This window comes from Stenella coeruleoalba (assembly GCF_951394435.1).
Source record: "Stenella coeruleoalba genome assembly, contig: scaffold_225, whole genome shotgun sequence".
Lineage (NCBI taxonomy): Eukaryota > Metazoa > Chordata > Mammalia > Artiodactyla > Delphinidae > Stenella > Stenella coeruleoalba.
The window spans coordinates 369,216-394,445 of NW_027646180.1; the positions used below are offsets into that span (position 1 = coordinate 369,216).

At 49.0% G+C, this 25,230-nt stretch overlaps 2 gene segments (V, D, J or C); both read left to right on the plus strand.

Annotated features, from left to right (window-relative positions):
* The window catches only part of LOC307181284 (immunoglobulin heavy constant epsilon-like), a 112,387-nt gene that overhangs the window by 19,404 nt on the left and 67,753 nt on the right, over window positions 1-25,230 (plus strand).
* The window catches only part of LOC307181280 (immunoglobulin heavy constant delta-like), a 32,385-nt gene that overhangs the window by 4,857 nt on the left and 2,298 nt on the right, over window positions 1-25,230 (plus strand). The window contains exon 7 of the C gene segment in view: window positions 3,053-3,195.

Sequence of the window (25,230 nt, forward strand, 5' to 3'; positions counted from 1 at the left end):
GTCCACCCGCCAGGGCCACACACTCTGGAGACAGGGTGGGCGGCAGAGGCGGCAGGAGGCCTGGCCAGTCCGCAGGGCCCCCTGGGAGTGAGGGGAAGAAAGGCCTCGTCCAGGAGGCCACGGCCCGCACCATCTCACCCCGGGTCTGAGCCGGCAGGCAGCTGGGCCTTCCCTGCCCCGACCCCTCCTCCCGACCAGTGGAGGGCAGCCAGGACGGCTCCCTGCTTAAGGCAGCCTCGGCCACCCTCTCCTCAGCCCCTGCACAGCCTGGATTGCAGCCTCTCTCTTCGCTGGGCCAGCTGCATGCCCCCCGAGTCGTGGCTTGCTGCCTCGACGGGTCCTGCTGCTTTCCTCCAAGGACCCAGTGTCCCCCCGGTCCTCCATCCGTAGGCCCGCCATCCCCCGCCGCTCTAGGGTCAGCCCACCACCATCCGCCTCTTCCCAAAGGAGGGGAGACTTGCAGCGTGCTCAGCCTAGGCCAGCACCTGTGGTCCTCGTTATTGTTACAAAACGGCAGCTGGAACGCTGCCTCCCATGGGGCGCCTCGCCTCTCCCTCCTGGCCTGCTCTGCGGCCCCAGCACTCCTCAGCCATGCGTCCTATCCCCCAAAGTGAAGCCAAGGGACCTCGGCCCTCCGCCACCCTCGCAGCCAGGCAGCCCCCCAACTCCTGAATACCTCGAGTCCTCACGCCTCTCTCTGTTGACCCCACCCCAGACCTCCGCGCTCCCTGCCGGTCTCGCTGCCAGCGTCGCCCCCTCCACAGCCCATCCTTCACTCAGCAGCCAAGGTGATCTTTAAACATCCATCGAGGTTCTGCTTCCACTTAGGGTGCAGAAGCTAGTGAGATGGCCACTCACGCGGCGACAGGACAACGTCGAGTAAACAGTAGAAATCAGATTTATTTAAGGCCTCTGAAGAGCTGAGGACTCAGCGTCCAACTGACCCAGATCCCTGGGCCAGAGGAGGCTGCTGGCCACTGTATCCTCATCCCAGACAGGCGGACAAGAGGCCTGGGCAGCCATGAGAGGAGAGGGACGCGAGGGAATCTGCCGAGGTGTAGCGTCTGTGTGGGCTGGCCTGGGAGTGGGAATACAGATGGGCCCCAGACAAACCTCCCCCACCCGCCGCTTCCCCCACCCAGGACTTCTGCTGAGTGAGCAGTGTCTGGGAGCAGAGCGAGGCAAGAGATCTCCAGCCTTGGACGAGGCTTAGACCCCAAAGCCCCACTGGAGGGGCCTGACCCCACCCAAACATTCAGACCCAGGAGCCAGCGATCCTGCTACCCAGCCCAGCTCAACTCCTGGTGAAAACAATGAGCCCCTCACCCTCCCCGCCCAACAGAGGAGGTGTGTGCCCACTTCACGGAAAATACACATGGATAATCTACCTCAGGCTCCCTGTCTGTCTGTGCACAACGTCCACATGCAATCAAAATCTCCTAGCATGCACATAAGCGAAAACCTTCACGCATCATCAAGATTTAAACTAGCAAATAGAATCAGACCCACAGGTGACCCAGATGTGGGGACTGGAAGCAATGCCAGTCACGTCGCCCCTCGGCTTAAGCGCTTTTCATGGCTTCTTTTGCCCTAAGGAAAACTTCCAGATCCTGTCCCTGTCAGGACAGGACAGAAACCCTGTCCCAGGGTTTCTCAGACTGTGCCCAATGGGCTGCCCGCTGACACATTCCTGCCCCGCTCCAGAGGGGTGAATGGGCATGACCTCTCTCACCTGCAATTCTTCCCAACGCTGCTTCCCCCACCCTAAATCTTTCCCACCTTCTCATCCCGCCAACTTCTGCTTATCATTCACACGAGCTCTCTTGTGTAACTGAGAAGACATCCCTGACGCCAGGGCTGGGTCATGGGGCATCTGGTACACCTGGCCTTTAACTGGATGGAGCAGGTCCATGGGAACCTGTCGTCATGTTTACCCATCTCACTGACGCCCGGCCTGCTCACCCCTGCGTTCCATGTGTGTAGAACAGGCTCCTTCAAGTTTTCTGTGGCAAAGGGCTGCTGCCTTTTAAATTTTTTCCAATGAATCATGGACCAATACCTTTGCAGAATACAATATGAACTAATTACTAGAAATCTGAGACAAACAGAAACCAAGATGTGCTGATTTTTTATTATTAGATTCAACAGACTGCTATAAAAATTTCCAATGCACACAGTTTCCATACCTATTTCCTGTGCCCTGTGACCAGTGGTTCCCGGCCAGTACCACGTACAGACCCCACTTCCAGTAACTCTGGTCAAGCACGAGGAAGACCCTCAATAAACATTCATGGAATGAACGACTAGGAAAGTCCGGGGCATGAGATGGGTCCCGGGACCCAGTACTTCCTACCTGCCCCCGGGGTCTCCCTCCGGACTTTGGGGCGCTTTCCGCACAAGTGTGTTAACCTGGGCTCGGACGCTAGCAAGTTCCTCTCATCCTGCCTTGCACCCCAACCACTCCAACTCCAGCAGGAATGACTTTTTGATATTCAAACTTGGCCTTCACATGCCCTTGCTTAAAGCCCTTTGTTCTCAGGATAAAGTCACCAGCAGGGCCCGGCCCCAGCCCCACTCTGGCCTCCTCTCCCGCCGCTTGGCCCCAGGTCCCTGCTGCAGGCACACGGAGCTCCCGTCCACTTTTCCGGGTCAGGCTCTCTTGAGACAGGGCACTCTTCATGCTGTTCCTCCTGCTTGGACGCTGTTCCCAGCTCTCTCTGCCTGGCTGGCACCATCTTATCTTTCACCCTGTCACAGAGCTGCCACTTCTGAGGGAGGCTCTCGCGGTCCAGCCTGGCCGGGCCGGGCCCCCTGTGTCCACATCGGTGTCAGTGCCCCCCACTCGCTGCGCCCAGTCATGCTGGCATGAACTGAGCTGTGAGTCAGTTTGGTTCCAGACCGTCAGCCCCACCAGGCACAGTGACCCGGCGGGCCCTGCGGAGCGCCAGCGGCCAGCGCGGCCCGGCAGGGAGCAGGCCGTTTGCATGTGCGCGTTGAGGGCCCACCGTGTGCCGGCGCAGGCGTGGTCTCAGTGGCACTGGCGCTTCCCCAGGTCTGGCCACCCTGCCCCCGCGGAGCCAGGACGAGAGCGGTGACGACTACTCAGAGCTGGAGGACACGGGCCGCCTGTGGCTCACCTTCGTGGCCCTCTTCCTTGTCACTCTGCTCTACGGCGGCTTCGTCACCTTCATCAAGGTAGGGTGGCCCAGGCAGCTGGCGCCCCGTGAGCAGGGAGCCCGGCAGGGCGGCTCCCCTCCCTCCACCCACAGCCCTAGCATAGGACAGGCATTTGGACCTGCGCTCGTGGGGGTCAGAGAGGTGGGGTCCCTGACTCAGCTGGGCGGGGGGGCCCTGACCTGGGGGCCTGCACCCTGTCCTCTGGGACCCCGCCGCCTTCCTGACCCTGGGGCTCTTGCTGCAGGTGAAGTAGTCCCAGAGAGCTGGTGCCGGCACTGCAGCAGGGGAAGCTTGGCCTCCACGCCGCCCACTGCTGCCAGAGGGCAGGACTCCACCCTGTGCACAGAGGCCTCCAGCCCCACCCCTGACCCCCAATCACTCTCCTCTGCCCACGGCAGAGCCCAGCCCCCGACACAGAGAGGAGGGCATCATGATACAGGGAGGTGGGTGGCTCCCCCAGCTGGCCCTGAGCCAGCGGTCCTGACTGTGGCCCCCTTACCTTCCCGCCCACCGTCCAGCCCCATAAACAGCTTTGGCTCATGTCCTCTGCCTCCTGTTTCTGTGTCCCAGCCTTTCGGGTATCCCCAGGTCAGAGAACCCAGAAGGCTGAGGGCAAACATCCGAGGACGGGGGCCGGCAGGGTCAGGGCATGCATCGGGGAGCTGCCGCGACAAGGAAGCTGGGAGAGCTCCCTGCACCAAAGGCCCTGCTGCCCACACCAGGCATGTGCCCGTCCACACAGGCAGGCACACGTGCACACATGCATGCACTCCTCACACACATGAGCATTGTGCGCCTACACATGCAGTGCACACGTGGGTCTGCACCCTGCAAGCACACGCACACGCACGTGTGCAAACACATGCAAAAGCAAGGGCATATGCACGTGGGCACACATGTGCGGGTCTGCAGCCACGCACACACACGGACTCACACTCACACACAGGCACACGTGTGCTCGTGCAGCGCACACACGCACACGCACGGGAGACAGCACTGAGTGGTGGTGGCGGGAGCAGCTGGGCGCACAGAGCCGCCCTCACCATCTGCACGGCTCGGGCAGCCCCCGAGCCCTCCATGCATCCACCCCTCCGTCAGACGCGGCGACAGCACCCCTCACGCAGGGCGGGCTGGGGAGTAGACAAAGTGCTGCCCCACAGGGCTTGGAGAAGACGCTGGTCCTGCCCAGCACCTGGTCACTCCCCGCCACTGCCCGGAGTCCCCGCGGCAGGCGAGGGGGTGGACCTGGCCCCGATCAGCCCAGGCTTTCTCGCCCCACCAGGAGGGGCGGCCAGCGTGGCGGACACCTGCCCGGCTGCCAGCCTCGGGCATGTCCTCCCTGCTTCTCCACCCGCGGACCAGGGCGGGGGTGAGGGGTCGGTGCCGAGGCCGTGCCCTCCCTGACCAGTCTGCGTGTCGGGCGTCATGCTCTCGCCCCCCTCGCTGGCTCCTGGACACCACGCTGCCAGCTTCCCCTTGTCACTGGTTGTGCCCTGCAGCCCCCAACCCAGCCTGTGGCCCAACAGCATTTGTCCACGGCTGGCATTCCTCTCTTGTCCCCAAATGTGGACCTCATTCCACATGTTGGCGCTGGAAGTCAACAACACGTCTCACCCTCAACACACCTGCCACCAAACATCTGGCTGGCGGGCTGGACACGGTCCTGAAGATGTCCTGATCCCTGAAGCCTGTGAGTGGGGACTGTGCAGATGACTACGCCCGGGACCCTGAGATGCGCGAGGGTCCCAGCCTCTCGGCCCAGCGTCATCACCAGGTCCTCACGAGGGGGAGGCACGGGGGGCCTGGCACAAAGAGGAAGGGCCTGTGACACAGAGGCAGGGCCGGCTACCCTGCCGGCTTCGAAGACGGAGGACAGGGCCACGGGCCAAGGGATGCCGCTCGGGCGGCTGGAAAAGGCCAGGAGCAGGCCCTCCCCGCGCAGCCCTGCCCTCACTTGCTCGAGGCCCAGTGAGACTGTTTCAGACGTCTGGCCTGCAGACCGTGAGCAGACACGTGTTTGTGGTAATTTGCTGCAGCCGCAGGAACTAAGACACCGACAGTCCCTCCAGACCAGCCCATCCCCAGCATCCTCCCCGTCCCAGCCAAGGGTGCCCCGCCCTGCCAGCGGCTTAGGTGCAAACTCTGGGAATTGACTCCCTTCTTTCTCTGCAGCCTGCCCCAGTCGAGCAGCAGACCTGTGCTCTGCCTGCCACACCCATCCAGGAAGCCTCATTTCCCACACTGGCCGGCCCGCCGCCTTGGCCAGGGCAGTCGCCATGCCTGCAGGCTCCTTGGTGGCATTCTCTGCACCCCCTTGCCTTCTGCAGCCTCCTCAGCCCGGCAGCGAGGGCAGCCCTGTCTCGAGATCTTGGATGAGGCCTCAGCTGGTCCACAGCCCGAAAGGGCCTCACATTTGATTAGAAATTCACCTGCAGGTCCTGGGGTCCTCGTGGTGGCCCCGCCCTGCCCCAGCCTCCCGTCCCTCCACCCCACCTGCCCCCTCCTCCGGGCAGGGCCTCCCCACTGGCTGTCCCCTCGAAGAGACCTCTTCCCAGGCTCTGGAGGGTCCCTCCCTCACCCCCTTCAAGTCTTTGCATGAAGCCCACCCCATCTGCCCTAATGAGAACGGCACCACACCCATCCCCCTTCCCTGCCGAGGTCTCTTCTTTGGCCCTTCTGGCACGTTCTACGGCTCACGTACTCATGACACTAGCTGGCTGTTTCTTTGTCCTCACCCAGAAAGTTTACCCCAGAGCACAGGGTTTTCCCTTGCTCCCTGAACAAAGTCCGCGTGCAGGAGGTGCCGACAGACATTCACTGAGGGGATGGAGACCGGGGCTGCCCCTGGCACAGAGCATGTCCCAAGGTCACAGGTGGACCGGATGGAGCGGCCCCAAAGTAACTTCCCTTCTGAGATCGACCCCTCGCCCCCTCTCTCCCACCTCAGTAAATGAACACCTGCCAAAAAGACACCTCAGGGTCATCTCCAGACGACTCCCGCTCACCCGCTCCCTGGCCCGCAGCCAGGGCGGTCTTTCAAAACTCGCATCTGTCCCGGCAGCCCCAGCCCAAACCCAGTGATGGGCTCCTGTCACACCAAGAATGAAATCAAAACTTCCACGCCTCACCCGGCTGACCCAGACCGGCCAAGCCACCCTGCCCCACGCCCGTGTCCCACTTTCACGGCACCTCCCCACCTCTGGGGCCCCTGGTGCTGCCTTATCTCCAGCCTGGACAGCCCGGATGGTACAGCCCCGGCGTGCACAGCAGCTAAGCAATGTGTGAAGGAAGGGAGGGGCAGTCTGGCTGGTGGGGTGAGAGGCCTCAGAGCCACCAAGGAGGGCACGCACGTGGGCCCCCAGCCGACCTCTCCACAGAAGGCCCCTGTGTGGCCACAGCATCTCCCGGCTGCCCCCAGGCCCGCGCTCCAGGCTCCCCGCCCTGCCCTGGGGTTTGCGCCGTGGGACCCACCCACAGGCCCTGGGAGGCCAGAAGGGCTGTCAGCACCAAAGCCTACAGCCGCGATCCCCTGAGCATGGTGGGTGCTGGTCTGGGCCAGGGGGTCTGCACTTGAGCTTCCTTCTGTCCAGGAAACACTTCCACGAAAAGCCCCAAAATAAGGCATGAAGTGCGCTGTCACCCACAAACGTCCCTGCACCCCGCCTAGCGGCCGAGCTCCCCTGACCGCAGCCAGCCCTCAGCCCTCGGCGCCTGCCAGGTGGACTCCGCACACTTTCACCCAGTTCTTCAACAGAAAAACCCAGCGAGCCGCCTGTCCGCAGACTTCCCCTTTTTATCTTAAATAACCATCAGTCTACCTCTGTCACTCCAGAGGCCTCTCTGCAGGAGGCATGTGACAGCCCTGGGGCCCCGGGCTCGGCCATTTCCCCCGACAAGGCTGTGTTTGTGGCCTTCCTGGCACCGCAGCCCCGGCCGCCACTCAGCCCTGTGACATGCAGCCGAGGGCCGTATTCCCCCCTTGCTCTGCAGCTCACCCGAGTCCCCGCAGCCCCACCTGCCTGGACACCCTCCTCCCAGGGCAGAAACATCTGTTTCCAGCTGTGGTAACAAACAGCACACATCCGCCCTCCCATACTTAAATCAAGGCCTGACAATCCTGGCCCCGTGGTGTGGGATTCACTTCCCAGCCCCTGCCTGGGGCCCAACTGCCCGCCCCTCCCTTGGTGCTTGGGGAAAAGGGTCTCCGCCATTCCTGCTCCCCAAGGCTTGGGAATGAAGCCTCCCCAGACCTGGGCAGAAACCAGGCTGTGCTCTCCAGCCACGGCCCATGTCTGTTCCTGGCCCACAGCAGGCCCTTGTTTGTTGAGTTTATTCTAGAAGACATATGACCAGGACAAGACCTCAAAAGAGTTGGGAGATGGAAAGAGCAAAGAGACAGGACACCTGCTCTCACCGTCAGGACAAAAGCAAAGTCAGGACCAGCATTTGATGCAAATCAAAACTCAGACCAGAGGAAATTATGGGAAATTATTTATGCTCTGCCAGGGTGAATAGGCGTTTTCTCAGAATGACACCACAGCCAGGAACTTTAAAAATAATATTGATAGATTTGCCTACAGAAAGAAAAAATTTTAATCTATGAGGATAAAATCACAATAAACAAAGCTAAATACTATGGGAGAGAGAGCGGCTGAAGTATATAACATGCAAAAGAGTCTGTATCAGTCAGGGTTCTTCAGAGAATAAATATACGAGATAGAGAGATAAATGTACATGCGTATATTGATATACAGATAGCGGGGAAGAGAGAGTCTAAGGAATTGGGTCCTGTGATTGTCAAGATTTGGAGAGTCCAAAACCTGTAGGGTGGGCCAGCAGCCCAGAGACCCAGGGAAGAGTTGATGCCACAGTTTGAGTCCAGAGGCAAATCCCCTCTCCCTCAGGGAACCTCGAGCTTTTCCTCTTAAGGCCTTCACCTGATTAGATGAGGCCCACCCACGTAGGACAATCTGCTTTATGCAACATCTACTGATTTAAATGTTAATCCCATTTTCAAATACCTTCACCGTTTGGACTAGTGTTTGGCCAAATATCTGGGTCCTGTGGCCGAGTCAAGTTAATCCATAAAATTAATATTCACAGAGTCCAACTAAATGAACGTTGAAAAAAACGTGAATGGGACAAACTTCAAGGAAAAGTTTTCAGCAGAAGGGGAGATCATTTCCAGCGAGTTGTAAACAACAAATAACCAATAAAACACGGGAAATTGTCAAAAGTCACAGGTAATCAAAGAAAAGCGACTATCAACAGCAGACCATGCGTCAGGTGGCAACTATTCAAGCCGACCCACTGCGTGCCACACAGGTGTTAAGGTGGAGACACACACGTGTGACTGCACATGGCACCACTGTCCTGATGGGGGAGAACGATATAATTAGAAACTGATCAACGCCCTACAAAGGGCAAGGTAGCCAGGCAAGGACGGGCACCTCAGTGCCTGGCGTGGTCTGAGAGGATGCACGGTCTGCATGGGGTTGGGGAGGTGCATCCTCGCAGAAGGAGCAGAAGGTAAAAAGTTCCAGGGGCAGAAATGGCTTGGCAAGTTCAAGGAGCAGTGGGAAGGCCAGCGGGGCTGCGTGAGCAGATGGAAGTCTGGGGAGAAGGAGGTCAGGAGACAGAGCAGGGCTGACCTCAGGGGCCATGCCAGCCCTGTCTGAGCTCCAGGCTTTATGCTGGGTCGATGGGAAGCCCCAGGAGGCATCTGGGGGGGGGCGGCGCTTTTCAATCTTGCACTGGACAGCAGGCTGTGCAGGAGGGAGGGTGGAAGCCAAGAGGTCCTGAAGGGAGGGGGTGTGCACCGAGAGAAGCACTCAGATCACACACGTGTCTAGAGAAGGCTGAGGGCCTGTGGAGATAGATGGCCCCAGGGCCTCCTGCATCACAGCATCGATGCAGCCAGGACTTAGGGGCTTGGGAAGCACTCAGAGGCGGAGGACCCAACTGGGGACCAGCACGTGGCAGGGTCGGCGCCCAGGACTGGCGGGGACACCACGAGGGGTGCCGTGTGGAGGGAGAGCTGCACTGCATCCCTGCTCCTGAAGGGTCTGGGCAGAGGCTGAGGGGATCCAGGTGGCCTCCCAAGAGCAGTCTCAATGGCGAGGTGGCAGGGACCTGGCCAGACTGGGCTCCAGACCTAAGAGCAGGGTCCACCAGCGCGGTCCAGCCAGCCCCACTCTCCCCGAACACATAGCCGACCTGTAAAGCTCAACACCTGTTGGGCCACAGGTAAACTGCAAAATATTAAAGGCACAGTGTCAAGTTCTCTGACAGCACTGCAAATGAGAAAGACATCCAGGACAAAAGGATAATTGAACTCCACATGTCTCGTGGGTCAAATCAGAAGAGAAATCCATGGCCTTAAATGTCTGGAAAGGAGAAAGCACTGAATTAATAAAGAGTCCAAGTTTTAAAGTTGGGAAAAGAGCAGCAAAGTAAACACAAAGGAAGAAGGAAGTAGATAATAAACATATAAACAAAAAAATCAATGAAATATAAGAAGCGAAGCAACAAAGAGGGACAACAAATCCAAAATTGTTTCTTAAAAGGGACAGACCTCTGAGGAAACTAGACAAGAATAAAAGAGAGATGGCAAAAAACAAAAATAAAAATATATGTAATAGGGCTTCCCTGGTGGCGCAGTGGTTGAGGGTCCGCCTGCCGATGCAGGGGACACAGGTTCGTGCCCCAGTCCGGGAAGGTCCCACATGCCGCGGAGCGGCTGGGCCCGTGAGCCATGACTGCTGAGCCTGCGTGTCCGGAGCCTGTGCTCCACAACGGGAGAGGTCACAACAGTGAGAGGCCCACGTAACGCAAAAAAAAAAAAAAATTGTAATAAAAAGAGGGACTGGGACTTGCTGGTGGTGCATGGTTAAGAATATGCCTGCCAATGCAGGGGACACAGGTTCAAGCCATGGAAGATTCCCACATGCCGTGGGGCAACTAAGCCCATGTACCACAACTACTGAGCCTGTACTCTAGAGCCCGCGAGCAACAACTACTGAGCCCACGTGCCATGACTACTGGAGCCCACGTGCCCTAGAGCCCACGTGTAGCAACTATTAAGCCCGTGTACTGCAACTACTGAAGCCCACGTACCTAGAGCCCGTGCTCCGCAACAAGAGAAGCCACCGCAACAAGAAGCCCATGCACTGCAACGATGAGTAACCACTGCTCGCCGCAACTAGAGAAAGCCTGCGTGCAGCAATGAAGACCCAACACAGCCAAAAATAAATTTAATTTTTTTAAATATATTAAAAAAGAGGGGTTAAAATTAGTTATTGATTAAAAAAAGTAGTAAGAGGATATAATAAATAAATGTATTGCACTAATATTTAGATAAAATTTTAAAATACTAGAAAAGTATCTTATCAAAAATGACTCAACAGAAAAGCTCAATAGTACTATATTAATTAAATAAGTTGAAGTAGTTTAAAATCTTTTCAAATAAAAATACCAGGGCCATGTTTCATCAAATTTTAAAAAAATCATTCAAATTTTATAGAAACTCGCAAAACGTGAAAAAGCGGGAATAATGCCCAATTCATTCTACAAGTCAATGTAACCTTAATCCAGAGCCAGACAAGGATAGCATGGGAAAGAAAGTTGCGGGACGGTCTCCTTCATGAAACAGATACAAATATTCCAAAGAAAATATTAGCAAATAATTTTGCTCCTTATAAAAAACAGATAATTCACCATGACCCAGTCAGGTTTATCTCAAAAAGACAAGGATAGTTTAACATTACAAAATCTATCATTGTCATTCAAAGCACTAACATATTAAAGGAGAGAAAATTTAAGATCATCTCAAAAGTAAAGGAAAAAAAAGTTGAAAGAATTTAACACTCTTTTATGATATAAAACTTTTGGCAAATTAAAAATGCAATGGAATTCTTTGGCCTGACAAGGTTTAGCTACCAAAAACCTTTAAATATTTTTTCTTAAAGAGAATTTGTTGGAAGCAACATTGTACTAGAGGTCTTGGTGGATTCAGCAAGACCAAAAATATGTTAAAGCATGATAACTTTCTAAGTAGAAAAAAATGCAGAATATACAAAACTAATAACTATTAAAAATAACAGGAGAGCTTCAAGATGGCGGAAGAGTAAGACGCGAGATCACCTTCCTCCCCACAGATAACACCAGAAATATATCTACACGTGGAACAACTCCTACAGAACACCTACTGAACGCTGGCAGAAGACCTCAGACCTCCCAAAAGGCAAGAAACTCTCCACGTACCTGGGTAGGACAAAAGAAAAAAGAATAAACAGAAACAAAAGAATAGGGACGGGCCCTGCACCAGCGGGAGGGAGCCGTGAAGGAGGAAAGGATTCCACACACCAGAAGCCCCTTCGCGGGCGGAGACTGCAGGTGGCGGAGGGGGAGAGCTTCGAAGCCGCGGAGGAGAGCACAGCCACAGGGGTGCGGAGGGCAAAGCGGAGAGATTCCCGCACAGGCTCGGTGCCGACCGGCACTCACCAGCTCGAGAGGCTTGTCTGCTCACCTGCTGGGGCGGGCGGGGCTGGGAGCTGAGGCTCGGGCTTCGGTCGGAGCGCAGGGAGAGGACGGGGGTTGGCGGCGTGAGCACAGCCTGCAGGGGGTTAGTGCACCACGGCTGGCCGGGAGGGAGTCCGGGGAGAAGTCTGGACCTGCCGAAGAGGCAAGTGACTTTTTCTTCCCTCTTTGTTTCCTGGTGCGCGAGGAGAGGGGATTAAGAGTGCTGCTTAAAGGAGCTCCAGAGACAGGCGTGAGCCGCGGCTAACAGCGCAGACCCCAGAGACAAGCATGAGACGCTAAGGCTGCTGCTGCCGCCACCAAGAAGCCTGTGTGTGAGAACAGGTCACTATCCACACCCCCCTTCCGGGGAGCCTGTGCAGCCCGCCGCTGCCAGGGTCCTGGGATCCAGGGACAACTTCCCCAGGAGAATGCACGGCGCGCCTCAGGCTGGTGCAACGTCACACCGGCCTCTGCCGCCGCAGGCCAGCCCCGCATCTGCACCCCTCCCTCCCCCCGGCCTGAGTGAGCCGGAGCCCCCAAATCAGCGGCTCCTTTAACCCCGTCCTGTTTGAGCGAAGAACAGACGCCCTCCGGCGACCTACACGCAGAGGCAGAGCCACATTCAAAACTAAACCCTGGGAGCTGTGCAAAGAAGAGAAAGGGAAATCTCTCCCAGCAGCCTCAGAAGCAGCGGATTAAAGCTCCACAATCAACTTGATGTACCTGCATCTGTGGAATACATGAATAGACAACGGATCATCCCAAATTGAGGAGGTGGATTTTGGGAGCAACGATATATATTTTTTTCCCTTTTCCTCTTTTTGTGAGTGTGCATGTGTATGCTTCTGTCTGTGATTTTGTCTGTATAGCTTTGCTTTCACCATTTGCCCTAGGGTTCTGTCTGTCCGTTTTTTGTTTTTATTTAAAGAATTTTTTTCTTAAGAATTATTTTTTATTTTACTAACTTCATTTTATTTTATCTTCTTCTTTCTTTCTTTTTTCCTCCCTTTCATTCTGAGCCGTGTGGAGGACAGGCTCTTGGTGCTCCAACCAGGAGTCAGTGCTGTGCCTCTGAGGTGGGAGGGCCAACTTCAGGACACTAGTCCACAAGAGACCTCCCAGCTCCACGTAATATCAAACGGTGAAAATCTCCCAGAGATCTCCATCTCAACACCAGCACCCAGCTTCACTCAACGACCAGCAAGCTACAGTGCTGGACACCCTATGCCAAACAAGTAGCAAGACAGGAACACAACCCCACCCATTAGCAGAGAGGCTGCCTAAAATCGTAACAAGTCCACAGACACCCCAAAACACACCACCAGACGTGGACCCGCCCACCAGAAAGACAAGATCCAGCCTCATCCACCAGAACACAGGCACTAGTCCCCTCCACCAGGAAGCCTACACAACCCACTGAACCAACCTTAGCCACTGGGGACAGACACCAAAAACAATGGGAACTACGAACCTGCACCCTGCAAAAAGGAGACCCCAAACACAGTAAGTTAACCAAAATGAGAAGACAAAGAAACACACATCAGATGAAGGAGCGAGATAAAAACCCACCAGACCTAACAAATGAAGAGGAAATAGGCAGTCTACCTGAAAAAGAATTCAGAATAATGATAGTAAAGATGATCCAAAATCTTGGAAATAGAATAGAGAAAATGCAAGAAACATTTAACAAGGACCTAGAAGAACTAAAGAGCAAATAAACAGTGATGAACGACACAATAAATGAAATTTAAAATTCTCTAGAAGGGAACAATAGCAGAATAACTGCGGCAGAAGAACCGATAAGTGACCTGGAAGATAAAATAGTGGAAATAACTACTGCAGCACAGTATAAAGGAAAAAGATTGAAAAGAATTGAGGACAGTCTCAGAGACCTCTGGGACAATATTAAATGCAACAACATTCGAATTATAGGGGTCCCAGAAGAAGAAAAGAAAGAGAAAGGGACTGAGAAAATATTTGAAGAGATTATAGTTGAAAACTTCCCTAATATGGGAAAGGAAATAGTCAATCAAGTCCAGGAAGCACAGAGAGAGTCCCATACAGGATAAATCCAAGGAGAAATATGCCAAGACACATATTAATCAAACTATCAAAAATTAAAGACAAAGAACAAATATTAAAAGCAGCAAGGGAAAAACAACAAATAACACATAAGGGAATCCCCATATGGTTAACAACTGATCTTTCAGCAGAAACTCTGCAAGCCAGAAGGGAGTGGCAGGACATATTTAAAGTGATGAAGGAGAAAAACCTACAACCAAGATTACTCTACCCAGCAAGGATCTCATTCAGATTTGATGGAGAAATTAAAACCTTTACAGACAAGCAAAAGCTAAGAGAATTCAGCACCACCAAAGCAGCTTTACAAAAAATGCTAAAGGAACTTCTCTAGGCAGGAAACACAAGAGAAGGAAAAGACCTAAAATGATAAACCCAAAACAATTAAGAAAATGGTAATAGGAACATGCATATTGATAATTACCTTAAATGTAAATGTTTTAAATGCTTCAACCAAAAGACATAGATTGGCTGAATGGATACAAAAACAAAACCTGTATATATGCTGTCTACAAGAGACCCACTTCAGACCTAGGGACACACACAGACTGAAAGTGAGGGAATGGAAAAAGATATTCCATGCAAATGGAAATCGAAAGAAAGCTGGAGTAGCAATTCTCATATCAGACAAGGTAGACTTTAAAACAAAGACTATTAGAAGAGACAAAGAAGGACACTACATAATGATCAAGGGATCAATCCAAGAAGAAGATATAACAATTGTAAATATTTATGCACCCAACATAGGAGCACCTCAATACATAGGCAAATGCTAACAACCATAAAAGGGGATATCGACAGTAACACATTCGTAGTAGGGGACTTTAACACGCCACTTTCACCAATGGACACATAATGCAAAATGAAAATAAATAAGGAAACACAAGCTTTCAGTGATATGTTAAACGAGATGGACTTAATTGATTTTTATAGGACATTCCATCCCAAAACAACAGAATACACATTTTTCTCAAGTGCTCATGAAACATTCTCCAGGATAGATCATATCTTGGGTCACAAATCAAGCCTCGGTAAATTTAAGAAAATTGAAATCATATCAAGTATCTTTTCTGACCACAACGCTATGAGACTAGATATCAATTACAGGAAAAATCTGTAAGAAATACAAACACATGGAGGCTAAACAACACACTACTTAATAACCAAGAGATCACTGAAGAAATCAAAGAGGAAATCAAAAAATACCTAGAAACAAATGACAATTAAAACAGGATGACCCAAAACCAATGGGATGCAGCAAAAGCAGTTCTAAGAGGGAAGCTCTAGCAATACAATCCTACCTTAAGAAACAAGAAATATCTCAAATAAACAACCTAACCTTACAGCTAAAGCAATTAGAGAAAGAAGAACAAAAAACCCCCAAAGTTAGCAGAAGGAAAGAAATCATAAAGATCAGATCAGAAATAAATGAAAAAGAAATGAAGGAAACAATAGCAAAGATCAGTAAAACTAAAAGCTGGTTCTTGGAGAAGATAAACAAAGTTGATAAACCATTAGCCAGACTTATCAAGAAAAAAAGGGAGAAGACTCAAATCAATAGAATTAGAAATGAAAAAGGAGAAGTAACAACTGACACTGCAGAAATACAAAGGATCATGAGAGATTACTACAAGCAACTGTATGCCAATAAAATGGACAACCTGGAATAAATGGACAAATTCTTAGAAATGCACAACCTGCCGAGGCTGAACCAGGAAGAAATAGAAAATATGAGCAGACCAATCACAAGCACTGAAATTGAAACTGTGATTAAAAATCTTCGAACAAACAAAAGCCCAGGACCAGATGGCTTCACAGGTTAATTCTATCAAATATTTAGAGAAGAGCTAACACCTATCCTTCTCAAACTCTTCCAAAATATAGCAGAGGGAGGAACACTCCCTAACTCATTCTACGAGGCCACCATCACCCTGATACCAAAACCAGACAAAGATGTCACAAAGAAAGAAAACTACAGGCCAATATCACTGATGAACATAGATGCAAAAATCCTCAACAAAATACTAGCAAACAGAATCCAAAAGCACATTAAAAGGATCATACACTATGATCAAGTGGGGTTTATCCCAGGAATGCAAGGATTCCCCAATATACGCAAATCAATCAACGTGATACACCATATTGACAAATTGAAGGAGAAAACCCATATGATCATCTCAATAGATGCAGAGAAAACTTTCGACAAAATTCAACACTGATTCATAATAAAACCCCTCCAGAAAGTAGGCATAGAGGGAACTTTCCTCAACATAATACAGGCCATATATGACACACCCACAGCCAACATCATCCTCAATGGTGAAAAACTGATACCATTTCCACTAAGATCAGGAGCAAGACAAGGTTTCCCACTCTCACCACTATCATTCAACATAGTTTTGGAAGTTTTAGCCAGAGCAATCAGAGAAGAAAAAGAAATAAAAGGAATCCAAATCGGAAAAGAAGTAAAGCTGTCACTGTTTGCAGATGACATGATACTATTCATAGAGAATCCTAAAGATGCTACCAGAAAACTACAAGAGCTAATCAATGAATTTGGTAAAGTAGCAGGGTACAAAATTAATGCACAGAAATCTCTTGCATTCCTATACAGTAATGATGAAAAATCTGAAACTGAAATTAAGAAAACACTCCCATTTACCATTGCAACAAAAAGACCAAAATATCTAGGAATAAACCTACCTAAGGAGACAAAAGACCTGTATGCAGAAAATTATAAGACACTGATGAAAGAAATTAAAGATGATACAAACAGATGGAGAGATATACCATGTTCTTCGATTGGAAGAATCAACATTGTGAAAATGACTCTACTATCCAAAGCAATCTACAGATTCAATGCAATCCCTGTCAAACTACCACTGGCATTTTTCACAGCACTAGAACAAAAAATTTCACAATTTGTATGGAAACACAGAAGACCCCGAATAGCCAAAGCAATCTTGAGAAAGAAAAACGGAGTTGGAGGAATCAGGCTCCCTGACTTCAGACTATACTACAAAGCTACATTAATCAAGACAGTATAGTACTGGCACAGAAACAGAAATATAGATGAATGGAACAGAATAGAAATCCCAGAGATAAACCCACGCACATATGGTCACCTTATCTTTGATAAAGGAGGTAAGAATATATAGTGGAGAAAAGACAGCCTCTTCAATAAATGGTGCTGGGAAAACTGGACAGCTACATGGAAAAGAATGAAATTAGAACACTCCCTAACACCATACACAAAAATAAACTCAAAGTGGATTAAAGACCTAAATGTAAGGCCGGACATCATGAAATTCTTAGAGGAAAACATAGGCAGAACACTCTATGGCATAAATCACAGCAAGATCCTTTTTGACCCACCTCCTAGAGAAATGGAAATAAAAACAAAAATAAACAAATGGGACCTAATGAAACTTAAAAGCTTTTGCACAGCAAAGGAACCCAAAAACAAGATGAAAAGACAACCTTCAGAATGGGAGAAAATATTTGCAAATGAAGCAACTGACAAAGGATTAATCTCTAAAATATACAAGCAGCTCATGCAGCTCAATATCAAAAAAACAAACAACCCAATCCAAAAATGGGCAGAAGACCTAAATAGACATTTCTCTTAAGAATATATACAGATTGCTGACAAACACGTGAAAATATGCTCAGCATCACTAATCATTAGAGAAATGTAAATCAAAACTACAATGAGGTATCACCTGACACCAGTCAGAATGGCCATCCTCTAAAAATCTGCAAACAATAAATGCTGGAGAAGTTGTGGAGAAAAGGAACCTTCTTGCACTGTTGGTTGGAATGTAAATTGGTACAGCCACTATGGAGAACAGTTTGGAGGTTCCTTAAAAAACTTAAAATAGAACTACCATATGACCCAGCAATCACACTACTGGGCATATACCCTGAGAAAACCATAATTCCAAAAGAGTCATGTACCACAATGTTCATGGCAGCACTATTTACAATAGCCAGGACATGGAAGCAACCTAAGTGTCCATTGACAGATGAGTGGATAAAGAAGATGTGGCACATATATACAATGGAATATTACTCAGCCATAAAAAGAAATAAAACTGAGTTGTTTGTAGTGAGGTGGATGGACCTAGAGACTGTCATACAGAGTGAAGTAAATCAGAAAGAGAAAAACAAATACTGTATGCTAACACATATATATGGAATCTTAAAAAAAAAAATTCTGAAGAACCTAGGGGCAGGACAGGAATAGAGACACAGATGTAGAGAATGGACTTGAGGACACGGGGAGGGGGAAGGGTACACTGGGATGAAGTGAGAGAATGGCATGGACTTATATATACTACCAAATGTAAAAGAGATAGCTAGTGGGAAGCAGCTGCATGGCACAGGGAGATCAGCTGGGTGCTCTGTGACCACCTAGAGGGGTGGGATAGGGAGGGGTGAGAGGGAGGCCAAGAGGGTGGAGATATTGGGATATATGTATATGTATAGCTGATTCACTTTGTTATAAAGCAGAAACTAACACACCATTGTAAAACAATTATACTCCAATAAAGTTGTTTTAAAATATCCCAATTACATTTTTTTCAGAAAATTTTTTTAAACCCATCCTAAAATCTATACGGAATCTCAAAGGACCCCCAAATGGTGAGAATGATCATGAAAAATAAGGACAAAGTTTTAGGACTCACACTTCCTAATTTCAAAACTTACTACAAAGCTACAGTAATCAAACCAGTGTGGTACTGGCATAAAGACAGACATAGCCCAATGGACTAAAATATGGTCCAGAAATATACTCTCACATATATGATCTAATGATTGTTGACAAGGGTGCCAAGAGCATACAATTGGGAAAAGACAATCTTTTCAACAAATGGTACTGGGAAACTGGATATTCACATGCAAGAGAATGAAGTTGGACCCTTGTCTAATACTGTGTACAAAAACTAACTGAAAATGGATCAGACTTAAATGTAGGACTTTAAACTATAAAACTCTTAGAGGAAAACATAGGGCAAAAGCGTCACAACATTAAAATTGACAGTGATTTCTTGGATATGACACCAAAAGTATAGGCAACAGGGCTTCCCTGGTGGCGCAGTCGTTGAGAGTCCGCCTGCCGATACAGGGGACACAGGTTCGTGCCCCGGTCCAGGAGGATCCCACATGCCACGGAGCAGCTGGGCCCGTGAGCCATGGCCACTGAGCCTGCGCGTCCGGAGCCTGTGCTCTGCAACAAGAGAGACCACAGCAGTGAGAGGCCCGCGTACCAAAAAAAAAAAAAAGTATAGGCAACAAAAGAAAAGAAGAGACAAATTAGACTTCATGAAAATTTTTAAATTTCATGCATCAAAAGACACTATCCCCATATGTATACATATAGCTGATTCACTTTTTTATAAAGCAGAAACTAACACAAAATTGTAAAGCAATTATACTCCAATAAAGATGTTAAAATAAAAAAAGAGGGCTTCCCTGGTGGCGCGGCGGTTGGGAGTCCGCCTGCCGATGCAGGGGACACGGGTTCGTGCCCCGGTCCGGGAGGATCCCACGTGCCGCGGAACGGCTGGGCCCGTGAGCCATGGCCGCTGGGCCTGCGGGTCCGGAGGCTGTGCTCCGCAGCGGGAAGAGGCCGCAGCGGCGAGAGGCCCGCGTACCGGAAAAAAAAAAAAAAAAAAGACATTATCCACAGAATAAAAAGGCAGCCCATAGAATGGGAGAAAACATTTGCAAATTCCTGATAAGGAATTAATACCCAGAATATACAGAGAACTCCTAAAATTCAACAACAAAAAAATAACTAACCTGATGCAAAAATGGGCAAAGGACTTGAATTAACATTTCTCCAAAGGAAATATATAAATGGCCAACAAGCACATGGAAAGGTGCTCAGTATCACAAATCATTAGAGAAATGCAAATCCAAACAACAATGTGATACCACCTCACACACACACACATAGCTATTAGAACAGCTATGATTTTTTAAAAAACAGAAAATAACAAATGTTGGCAAGGATATGGAGAAACTGGAACCCTTGTGCACTGTTGGTGAGAATGTAAAATGGCATAGCTGCTGTGCAAAACAGCTTGGAAGTTCTTCAAAAAATTTAAAAAAGAACTACATATGATCCAGCAATTTCACTTCTGGGTATATACCCAAAAGAATTGAAAGCAGGGTCTTGAAGAGATACTTTTATACCCATGTTCACAGCAACATTATTCACAATAGCTAAAATGTGGAAGCAACTTAAATGTCCATGGATGGATGAATGGATAAGCAAAATGTGGTATATACAGACAATAGAATATTATCCCCCTTAAAAAGGAAAGAAATTGTGACATACGTTACAACTTGGATGAACCTTGATGACATTATGCTAAGTGAAATATTAGTCACAAAAAGATAAATACTGTATGATTCCACTTATATTTAGGTACTTAGAGTTGTCTAATTCACAGAAAGAGAAAGTGGAACGGTGGTTACCAGGTGGGAGGTGGGGGGAGAATAGGGGATTATTGTTTAATGGGGATAGAATTTTGGTTTTACAAGATGAAAAGAGTGATGGGGATGGGTGATGGGGATGGCTGCACAATATTATGAATGAATTTAACATCATTGTACACGTTGAACTGTACATAGGGTTTAACATGGTAAATTTTGCTATGTGTATTTTACGACAGTTTTTTTTTTTTTTTAATTTTAAGTAGAGGAAAGCAAGAGAAAACTAACCCATAAAGAAACTGAAACCCTTCAGGAAAATCTGGAGCCTGTGTCTCTCTCACACCTGTGACCCTCAGGATGGAGCTGCACTTCTGCCTGGCCCAGGACTCAGACAACCTGAAGGGTATCTGCGGGGCTGCAGAAGCAGTTTCTCCACACTAACAAAGTGAGTGTGCAGGTCAGTGACAAGACGCATGGGCCTTGGCTGCACTGGGGCTCTGCACCAGCCTTCCAGGACTGCTGCTTCATGCTTGCTTTCCAAAAACTGTAAACTTTTTAAGACCAACCCTAATCTAGGGGGACACACAGGGAAGGGAAGTCTAAGAAATCCAGTTAGAGCTTAGAAACTTGACACAGACCAAAACCACCACAAACCACTCCTTGTCAACCACTTTGGACCACTTTTAGTTTCCAAATTAGAAAAAGAAAAAGCAATATTATCTTCCACCTAATCCAGTGAAATTATCTCGCATTCGACTTAAAACTTGCCTCCAGAAAGAGGAGATGAAGTCCAACATATCAGTTTAAATATCTTTGGGGGATGTTCATTTCTCTTCTTGATGAATAACACTCAACTTTGGGTATCCTGCATCTTATACACTGTGATACAGTAAATCACCACTAACACATCTTATGTCAGATGGTAGGGGAGTGGGAGGGTGGAAAAAAGAAAAGAATTGGTTAAGGGAGGAGGAGATGGAGATGGTGGGGTAGGAGGACCCTAAGCTCCCCTCCCACCACGAGCACATCAAAGTCACATGTACGTGTAGAGCAGTTCTCACTGAAGACTCACTGGAGGCTGGCGGGATGTATAACCAAGGCTGCAAGGAAGGTCCACACGGAGTCAGGTAGGAAAGGAAGAGGAGCGACTGGGTCGGGAACCACTCCTTAGAGGGACACAGAAGAGGCGGAAGCTTGTACAGTCTTGGAGACCCTCCCTGAGGAGTGAGCACTTCAAGCCACATGTTGGGCTCCCCAGCCCTGGGGTCCACCACCAGGAATATGAGTCCCCTTAGCTGGTTTGAAAACCAGTGGGACTAAGAAGAGGGCTGTAAGAAGCCTAGACTCTGCTCATGCAGAGCACGCACACACCTGCTTACTCCTGGGAACAAGGTGGAGGGAGGAGACTGGAAACATCCAGGGCTCTGGCCAGTTTCCAGCGACAGCCCCACTGCAGGCCCCGCCCGCACTGGGCACATGCTCCAGCCTCTCTTGCTTTGGCGCAGCTCCCCACTAGGGCGAAGGCTGCTGTTGCCAAGGAGGGAGTGGGGTTGGGGGGACAGGGCCGGCTCCGCATCTGAAGGGGCTGAGAACGGCCACTGCTCGCACTTGTGGAGGTGGTGGACTGGGAGCTGTGTCGGGTCTGCTGGGGTGCAAGGGCTGTCCCAGCGCACACACTGGCCCACAACGGGCACCCACTCTGGCCCCTCTTGTCCCAGCTCTGCTCTCCTCGAGGTGAAGGTGCCATTGCTGGGAAGGGGGAGAGTGCGCCCTTAGAGGGACCAGAACCAGATCAGACCCGACCCTCAGGGCTTCTGCCCCAGCAACTTGAGACCTGACCCTTCCCCAGTAGGGGGTTGATGACCCCTGAATAAAGGAGAAGCTCTGGCTCACACCTGGCTTGGGCTCCAGCTCCTCCATCTCCAGCCTCACCACCTACCAAGGTGGTAGCTGCCAGCACACCCTGGGAGCAGATATGACCGGTGCTCACATCAGAGCCAGCTCTCCCACCAAAGGCTCTGGGCACACACAGACCGCATAGGGACACTCCCACACAAGGACACCCCTTCCAGACCAGGAAAGGTGACTGCTTCACCTAATCACATAGATACAGAGAAACTTAAGCAAAATTAAAAGACAGAGTAACTGGTCTCAATTGAAAGAGCAAGAGAAAACCCCTGAAAAAACAGCTAATGAAACAAATAAACAATGTACCAAAGAATTCAAAGCATTAGTCATAAGAATGTTAACTGAACTTGGGAGAATCAACTATACTTTAATTTTAATATATTTATATTAATATATTTATATATAGGTACAAATTTCACATCAGAATAAGGAACCATCTTAGAATTCCGCCTACCCTACTCAGGATCAATCTGTTCTTCTCATGGTCCATGCATGCATGACTCCAAGAACTTGGGCCGTCAGGTTACAAAAATGGACATGGTTTACACCCTAAGACACATGAGGTCATGGGACGATGGTCCAGAATGCTTTCTTAATCTGAAACTACCTCACATAAGCCTACTTTGCTGTGCACGATGCTGCATTTTCCACATCAGACGATGGCTGTGCCATGTTTGTACCCAAGGCCTTCGAGGCTGCTGTCCGTGGTGCTGACTTGGTCCAGCCGTCTGTTTACGCCACTGTCCATGGTTCTGCTTTTGTTTTTCTGCACAGCATAATGATATTTTTTAAAAAACAGACTTTGGGGCTTCCCTGGTGGCGCAGTGGTTGAAAGTCCGCCTGCCGATGCAGGGGACACGGGTTCGTGCCCCGGTCCGGGAAGATCCCACATGCCACGGAGCGGCTGGGCCCGTGAGCCATGGCCGCTGAGCTTGCGCGTCCGGAGCCTGTGCTCCGCAACGGGAGAGGCCACAACAGTGAGAAGCCCGCGTACGGCAAAAAAAAAAAAAAAAAACAGACTTTGTTCTTTTAGAATAGTTTTAGGTTAACAGATAAATTGAGCAGGAAATACAGTGAGTTCCCTATACTCCAGTGCACCCCACATACACCCACAGTCTCACCTATTATTAATATGTTGAATCAGTGTGCTCTATTTGTTATAAATGATGAACCAATATTAATATATTAATATATTATTATTAACTGAAGTCTATAGTTAACATTATGGTGTTACAGTAGTTACTTTATGTGTACAACTCTATGAGTTTTGACAAATGCACAATGTCATTTGCATCCAGAGGCCCCCAGGCTACTGTCCATGGAACTGCCTTGGTCAGATATGCTGTTTAAGCTGCAGACCATGTAGCCACAAATTCAGCATCATACAGTATAATTTTACTGCCCTGATGATCCCCTGTACTTCACCTATTCATTCCTCACCCCTCCCCTGCAAGTCCCTGGCTACCAATGATCTTTCTTCTGTCTGTATAGAGGTGCCTTTCTGAAAATCATACAGTTAGAATCACACAGCATGTAGCCTTCTCCAATTGGCTTCTTTTACTTAGCAATATGCATTTAAGATTCCTCCATGTGTTTTTGTGGCTTGATAGCTTATTTATTTTTTATTAACTTCTTTTTTAACAGCTTTATGGAGGTATAATTGATATATAAAATACCTGCATGTATTTAATGTATACATGAGTTTGGACACATGCATACACCTATGAAACCATCACTACAATCAAGGTAACAGACATATCCATTACCTCTAAAAGTTTCCTTGTGCCTTTGGGTTTATTGTTTTGGAGGTGTGTGTGTGTGTGTGTGTGTAGAACACTTAACATGAGATCTTCTCTCTAAAAAATGTTGAGGTGCACAGTGCAGTGTTGTTACCTCAGGTACTATATCGTATAGCAGATCCTAGAACTTAACTCATTTTGCATTTCTGAAACTTTATACCCATTGAACAGCAAAGGAATCAAAAAATATCACCACAAAAAAAAAATCAATGAAACACAGGGACTTCCCTGGCAGTCCAGTGGTTAAGACTCCCTGCTTCCAGTGCAGGGGGTGCAGGTTCAATCCCTGGTCAGGGAACTAAGATCCTGCATGCAGTGTGATGCAGCCCCAAAAAAAAAAAATCAATGAAACACAAAGTAAGGGAACAAGAAAGAAAAAGAGGAACAAAATAACTACAAGATAGAGAGAAAACTATTAACAAAATGGTGATAGTAGGCATTTTCCTACCAATAATTACTTTAAAAGTAAATGGTTAAATTATCCAGTCAAAAGATATAGGGTGGCTGAATGGAGGAAAAACAAGACCCAGCTATGTGCTGTCCACAAGAGACTCACTTTAGATTTAAACACACACATGGGCTGAAAGTGAAGGGATGGAAAACAGTGTTCCGTGAAAATGGTAAACAAAAGAAAGCTGGGACGGGCACATTTAGCCAAAACAGACTCTAAAGTCAAAAACAGTCACAGAGACTAAGAAGGACATTATACAATGATGAAAGGATCGATTCAACAGAAACAGATAGCTCATTTCTCTTTATTGCAAAATACTATCCCATTGTCTGGATGTACCACACTATTAATCCAGCTCACCTACTGAGGGACATGTTGGTTGCTTCCAAGTTTGGGCAATTATGAGCACAGCATCTATAAACATTTATCAACTATAAACATCTGTGTGCAGGTTTTGAGGAGGACATAAGTTTTCAGCCATTTGGATAAATATCTAGCAGTGCAGTTGTCGGTTTGTATGGTAAGATTATGTGTAGATTTTTAAGAAACTGCCAAAGTGGCTTCCAAACTGGCTGCGCCATGCTGCGCTCCACCAAGAGTGGGTGAGCGTTCCCGCGGCTCCACCTCCTCTCCAGCGTTTGGAATGCTGCGCTCCACCAAGAGTGGGTGAGCGTTCCCGCGGCTCCACCTCCTCTCCAGCGTTTGGAACTGTCAGGGTGTTTGTTCCTTGTTTCCAGATTTCCACCATTTTAAAGCTGTGTAGTGGTATGTCACTGCTGTTTAAATTCGCAGTCTCTAATGACATGTGATATGGAGCATCTTGTCATGTACTTATCTGTGTCTGTAAGTCTC